Raw genomic sequence first — 6,343 nt, 5'->3', positions numbered from 1 at the left:
ACCGTACAAGCAGGTGAGTTAAATGGAGATGTGATAGGTATCACCATCCTTTTAAAAAGTCTACCATGATGGCATTAACCTCTGCAGTTCCCTGTGATGCAATATTGCTTCTGTTCTACTATTTTGGTCTGGAGTGAGCATGGCCTGGAGCTTGCATTTAGTCTTCTTTACCAAAGGGGCCAGAGAACCTATGTGAGCATTCTTCCAGTTGCCAAGTATGTCTATTGCCATTATGCATTTAAGGATTGAAGGACTGGCGATGTAGCTTAGTGCTAGAGCAGTTGCTTAACATGTGAGAAGCCCTGGGTTCAATTCCCAGTGCCACACACACACCCACAAAAGTTGAACAACCAATTGATCTTTAACATGGGTACCAAGAAAATTCAGTGGGAAAAGAAAAGTCTTTCTGCTAGGTGCAGTGGTGTACACCCTTGTATCAACTACTTGGGAGACTGAGATGAGAGAATCTCTTGAGCCCAGAAATTCAAAACCAACCAGGGCAACATAGCAAGATCCCCATCACAAAAACAAAAAACAATAGTCTTCCCAACAAATGGTGCTGGCACAGTTGGATATACACAGGCAAAAGAATGAAAGGAGCCAGGCACAGTGGCACACACCTGTAATTCCAGCAACTCAGGGGGCTGAGGCAGGAGGATTACAAGTTCAGGGTCAGACTGGGTCACTTGCCACATCCTGTCTAAAAAAGGAAAAAAAAAATAGAGCTGTGGATATAGCTAATTGGTAAAGGACCTTGGGTTCCTGTGTTCAATTTGCAGTATCAAAAAAAGAAAAAAAAGGGGCTGGGGAGATAGCTCAGTTGGTAGAGTGCTTGCCTTGAAAGCACAAGGCCCTGGGTTCGAACCCCAGCACCCCAAAAAAAAAAAAAAAAAAAGAAAAGAAAAAAAAATTAAGCTGGACCCCTTCCTCGCATCATACACAAAAAATTAACTGTCACGACCAGTTCGATCAAACTCTCAGGTCCAGCGAGGGACAAAGGGGGATTGGAAATAAAAATTCACAGACACAGATCTTGAAGATTAAGCTGGAATCAGGTGGAGCTCTGCTCTCTGATGGAGATGCAGATCTGAAGAGTTACACCAGCAATCTTTATTTATATATATCTCATTATCATGCTAAAGACTATGCAACCATTATTCTTTGTATTCAAAAGGTTATAGAAACTGGGACATCTATGTAGCTTTTCCACAGTTGCAATTCACAGTTGCAAAGTGCAATGTTAGAAGCTTTTTGCAGCTCTCAAGAAAGTCTATTGTCTAAAGTTACTGTAAAGCAGGCAGGAACTGGAGAAGCTAGTTGGTGAAACATCCTGGTTGTCTAGCATAAGAGTTCCTTCCTTCCCAGGAGCTGTGTGCCTGAGATCAAGGTCAGAGCTAATGGAACTCAGTACTGCTGTCCCATCCTCTGTCACTGCTCTCCACATCTCTTCCTTTTATATTTTTTAAATGCAAGCGATGGTTTAAGACTCTTGAGTCATTAGAGTTTTCCTCAAAAGATTCGGCATCCTATTGTTACAACACAAAAGAGAATTAGTAGCAAAGATATAACTCCAAAAATGTACCATGCTGTATGTTTTAATATATTCCAGGGATTACAGCCATTTAGATCATTAAGTATTTGTTTAGCAATTCATGCAGGATCCACAGAATCAATTCGACTTTTTTGAATGTCCTGGATATGATGACATAACTCCATAAGATCAAGGTTATCATTATTTCTTTGCCAAATACCCATTACATGATTTTTAACTTTCTCCCAATCCCACTGAGAAGCATTATACTTTGCTGCTGTGACACAAACATATCTGTAGTTAGCATGGCAGTGGAGCTTTTGTCTAAATTTAAGATTGGGAAAGTTCATTTCCAATATTAATAACTATAGCTTCTAAAGTATTTAATTTTTCCTCTAACTTATCATCAATATTTGCCTGATTTTGTAAAGTTTTAGAAGTATTTTGAGCCAAATTATTAGTAAATTGAGCATTTTGTATGCCTTTGAATAAACCTATAGCAGCAGTCATGACAGAAACTAAAGCAGATATCAAGACAACTATTCCAATTATAACAAGACCAAGAGCACAACACTTTCTATCTAACTGGGCATAAATCTACTGTAGAACTTGAACTCCATCCAGTATTGGAATACCTGGGCTCTGAAATATTAGGTGGAGTCATAATAAAAGAAGTTTGTTTTAACACAAGTGTTCCTTGTCCTCTGTTATACTTAGTAATACAATTAGTCAAATTACAGTTATAACAAGTTTACTTTTGGGTTTTTTTATTTATTTATTTTGTGTGTGTGTGTGTGTGTGTGTGTGTGTGTGTGTGGTGCTGGGGATTGAACCCAGGGCCTTGTACTTGACAAGCAAGCACTCTACCAGCTGAGCTATATCCGCAGCCCACAAGTTTACTTTCATATTTCCAGTAATTAAAACATAAGTTTTTTGTAATTTGCTGTTGTTTCATTTAGCCGTTTTAACGGGTTTACGGTGACTTTTCATTGTGATCTTAATTCACATGTTCTTCTTTTTTTTATTATTTTTATTTAGCTTTTAATTTTTTATAGGCTGCATTTTGATTCATTGTACACAAATGGGGTACATAATTTTGTTTCTATGGTTGTACATGATGCGGATTCATGCCATTCGTGTAATCATACATGTACATAGAGCAATGATGTCTGTCACATGTTCTTCTGATGGCAGACGTTTCATTTACTTATTTTCCATTGGCATACCATCTTTGGTGAAGTGTCTGTTCAAATTTTTTGTCCATTTAAAAAAAATTGAGCTGTGAATTTCCTATGTGTTTTGAGAATTCTTTATCCTGGGTGCAAGTGTTCTGGCAAGTGGTGATTTGAAGATTCCCTGCAGTCACTAGCTTATCCTTTCATAAGAGCCTTTTGCAGAGCAACAGTTCCAGGTTTTCATGAAATCTAGTTTGTTATTTAAAAATATTATTACAGACTGTGCTTCTGCTGTTATAGCTAAGGATTCTTTGCCTAATCAAGGTCCCAAAGATTTTTTCTATATTTTCTATTAAAATTAGGTTTATATTTTTTTTTAAAAAAAGCATAAGGGGATTGTACACAGACTTGCAAGCCATAACAAGGAGCCACTTTACAATCCTTATTTAGAAGATCTGGTAGGGGAGTACTAGTAAAGTTAATGAAATCTAAGGTGACTATCAAAAGCCAAAGATCTGTTTGTATGCCACCACCACTGAAAATCAGAAAATTACTTACAGATCCTCCAGGGGTCATAGATTTTTAGCACAAGTGCCTCTCACCAACTTTATGAGACCAATCCAAAATATATTCATTACTGCCATAGATATTATGATGTACTGGCCAATTGTGGACACACTGCATCCATTTTAGGAAGGGCACCCAATTCTGTAGTAGTATGGTTAGGACAGTAAGGTATTGGTGAATGTTCTGCGGGAAACAGTTATGTCATTAGGCAGTCCCATTTTTTTAACTGAATACATTTAGTTACATCCCAAGGGCCAGTGAGTTTGGCTACCTTGGCTCCTCCATATACTATCTTAACTTCTGGGGTCACTTTTAAACAGCTGGTATTGTCATCATGGGACCAACATACAGGTTGACTTCCACTATACCCAGTAGTACAATTAAATCCAACTGAATGGACAGGTGCGATATGTTTGTCTGAAGAGCCTCCTATTGTGTGTGTATCATTAGTAAATATTGGAATAGATTCTCCAGTCTACATAACTGGATGTACTTACTGAAGGTGGATCTGGGAAGTAAGTCCAGTAAATTTCCCCATGAACTCTACTTACTAACAGCTTAATAAAGCCAGCATGACCACAAGCATTGTGGCAGGAGATTAAAGGTTTTCTTGTTGATTTACCACCTGTTCAGCCTGGTGTGTCAGATTCTTCAATTGTCCCCATGTTGGCAGACCAGCCTTCTGGGTTCGTTGGGTTCTCTTCCTCTTCTTTTCCACCATCTCATCCTTGGTGGGCACTGGGAACACTTCTGGTATGAGCTTCAGTTGTTTGAACTGTGGTTGGAGGATGAGCTGCGCTTTCTGGAAATATACAGCATGACGCCTACCCCACATAATCACTGGATCTGGCCCATTCTGTTGTCCTCTTTATAAGTCTTTCCTCCACACCAGACCTGTTGAACCTATAGTTGTATAAGCCATATGTCGCTCAGCTGCAGTGCAACCTTCAGCATCACAGTTCAAAAAATTTAATACAAAAAGAGCATGATTTAAACAATTTTGTGGGGTTCTATTTCCTATTTTTTGTTTTGGTAATTGTAACTTCAGGAATAAATGAGCTAACTCTAAAATGCTCTGGCCTTGAGGATTATAAAGAATGCCACTTCGGGTTTCAATATAACATTGATCACGAAATTGTTGAAAATATGAACTAGTGTAGGCTGGAGTGGCAAAATTATGAAATAGAGTTAAAGATTTTGGAGGAGACTACACAGATGGGGCCATTTAATAACTTTTAAAGACTGCCATATGGCCCCTGTAGGGGTATGAGAAATAGGAAACATCAAAACATGTATAGGCTCCTGTAAATTAAGTTTAGTAAGTTGTGCAGTCGTGATACCAGTTTCAACTTTCATTAAGGCAGTCCATGCTTCTGAAGTAAGCTGTTGAGGAGAGGCCAGAGGGATCTCCACATAATATATCAAATAAAGGGCTCAAATCTGCAGGAGATAATTGTAAGCTAGGCCTTAACCAATTAAAATCTCCCAATAACTTTTGAAAATATATAAAACATTAGTTGCAATTTGTAAGTTTTGTGTATGAATCAAGTGTCCTCTAATATAAAAAGGCTGCCAAATATAAAAAGAAAAGGTCTTCTGTACTTCTGTAAGGAATTAATAGACAACAGTTATAAAGTTTATAAGGAAAATACAAAATGAAATTTAACAAGAGTAAAAACTCTTGAGTAAAATATTTAGACTATACAATAGCTATGAGCCAATAAACATCATTTTTTTTGTAATCCCAAACCTTTATTTAACTATATATGTTTCCCACTTATTTTAAGATTATACTAACATTTATAACAAAAATCTTCCTTTTGAACTTTAAATAAGCTTGAGTGGTTATTTTAACATGGAAAAAGATGAGAGGCAGAGTCTTTTTTTTTTGTGCAAATAAAATGTTTATTCTTTTTTTTCTTGGTAAGGTAAAGAAGCATAGCACTTTGATAATTGAAGCAACTGATTTGTTCATTTGACTTTGATATTTTCTTTTTTTTTTTACATTTTTTTTCAGTCTTTTTTTTATTATTGTAAACAAATGGGATATATGTTGTTTCTCTGTACATGGCGTAAAGGCATACCATTTGTGTAATCATAAATTTACATAGGGTAATGTTGTTTGATTCATTCTGTTATTTTTTTCCCTTCCCTCCCACCCCTCCCACACCTCCCACCCCTCTTTTCCCTCTATACAGTCCTTCCTTCCTCCATTCTTGCCCCCCTCCCTAACCCTAACTCTAACCCTAACACTAACCCCTCCCACCCCCCATTATGTGTCATCATCCACTTATTAGCGATATCATTCTTCCTTTGGTTTTTTGAGATTGGCTTATCTCACTTAGCATGATATTCTCCAGTTTCATCCATTTGCCTGCAAATGCCTTAATTTTATCATTCTTTATGGCAGAGTAACATTCCATTGTATATATATGCCACAGGTTCGTTATCCATTCACCAATTGAAGGACATCTAGGTTGGTTCCACAATCTGGCTATTGTGAACTGAGCAGCTATGAACATTGATGTGGCTGTACCTCTGTAATATGCTGATTTTAAGTCCTTTGGGTTTAGGCCAAGGAGTGGGATAGCTGGGTCAAATGGTGGTTCCATTCCAAGTTTTCTAAGGAATCTCCACACTGCTTTCCAGAGTGGCTGCACTAATTTGCAGCCCCACCAGCAATGTATGAGTGTACCTTTCTCCCCACATCCTCGCCAACACCTGTTGTTGCTTATATTCTTGATAATTGGAGAGTCAGAGTCTTAACTCAGATGAGGTATAACTTCTTGACGAATCTTAGGTAAGGTGTATTATTTTTTAAACTAATCTTTAAACTCTTTATTATTATTATTTTATAAAGTTTTTATACATCATTTTTGAGTCCATATGAATCAGTTAACATAATTTAACATTACATCTGAAATATTAATTAAACAAGTCAAGAGAGCTTTTAATCCTCTTTTGTGCAAAAATGGCAAAATGTCTTCATCTCATATTGTCAACATTTAAATAAACCAGGCTCTCCTTAATGTCTTTTAGAAATATATTTAAGTTTACCTCTCAGTGTAGC

General features: G+C 37.1%; 1 non-coding gene across 1 annotated transcript; it reads left to right on the top strand.

Annotated features, from left to right (window-relative positions):
• Positions 1 to 804: 804 nt before the first annotated feature.
• On the top strand, positions 805 to 878 carry Trnas-uga (transfer RNA serine (anticodon UGA)). Its single transcript has one exon. It is a non-coding gene; the product is annotated as a tRNA-Ser (tRNA).
• Positions 879 to 6,343: the final 5,465 nt, after the last annotated feature.

The sequence above is a fragment of the Sciurus carolinensis genome, chromosome 6 (assembly GCF_902686445.1).
Source record: "Sciurus carolinensis chromosome 6, mSciCar1.2, whole genome shotgun sequence".
In the NCBI taxonomy this organism is placed as follows: Eukaryota; Metazoa; Chordata; class Mammalia; order Rodentia; family Sciuridae; genus Sciurus; species Sciurus carolinensis.
Note: the sequence above shows the minus strand (reverse complement) of the source record. Positions and strands in the feature narration are given on the sequence as shown.